This window comes from Carlito syrichta, unplaced genomic scaffold (genome assembly GCF_000164805.1).
Source record: "Carlito syrichta isolate Samal-C Ts95f unplaced genomic scaffold, Tarsius_syrichta-2.0.1 Scaffold311234, whole genome shotgun sequence".
Taxonomy (NCBI): Eukaryota; Metazoa; Chordata; class Mammalia; order Primates; family Tarsiidae; genus Carlito; species Carlito syrichta.
This window is the reverse complement of record NW_007255330.1, coordinates 212,877-213,548: the sequence shown is the minus strand read 5'-3', so window position 1 is coordinate 213,548 and position 672 is coordinate 212,877. Positions and strand designations below refer to the sequence as shown.

The window sequence follows — 672 nt, the reverse complement described above, 5'->3', positions numbered from 1 at the left end:
TGAGGTTAGACTTCCTGGGTTTAAATCTTAGCTGTGCCACGATCGAATGATGGAACCTTGGGCAACTTGCTTAATCTCTATGCCTTGGCTCCCTGATCTATAGCATAGGGTTGTTGTGAGGATGAAAAAGTTAGTATGTGAGTATTTAGAAAAGTATCTGGCACAGAGATGTTGAAATGGAAAATTTTTTTTTCCTGGAGACAAGAGTCGAAGGCTGAGAGGTATTATTCAAAGCTCTGGTTGTAATGGCAGGTGAAGAAATTAATGAAGACTATCCAGTAGAAATTCATGAGTATTTATCAATGTTTGAGAATTCCATTGATGCTGTGGATGAGATGTTGAAGACTGCGATGTCTGTTTCCAGAAATGAGTTGCTGCAGAAGTGAACCCACTTGAGCAAGCGAAACTGGACTTGGTTTCTGCATACATATTAAATTCAATGTTTTGGGTTTATTTGGCAACTCAAGGAGTTAATCCTAAGGAACATCTAGTGAAGCAAGTGCTGGAAAGAATCAGAGTATATATGAACAGAGTCATGGAAATAACAGACAAGAAAAAGGCTGGCAAGCTGGACAGAGGTGCAGCTTCAAGATTTGTAAAAATAATGCCCTCTGGGAGCCAAAACCTAAAAACACATCAAAAGTTGCCAGTAAAGGAAAACGTAAAAACTAA

General features: G+C 39.0%; 1 pseudogene; it reads left to right on the top strand.

Annotated features, from left to right (window-relative positions):
- Positions 1 to 245: 245 nt before the first annotated feature.
- LOC103271119 lies at positions 246 to 672 on the top strand (annotated as a pseudogene).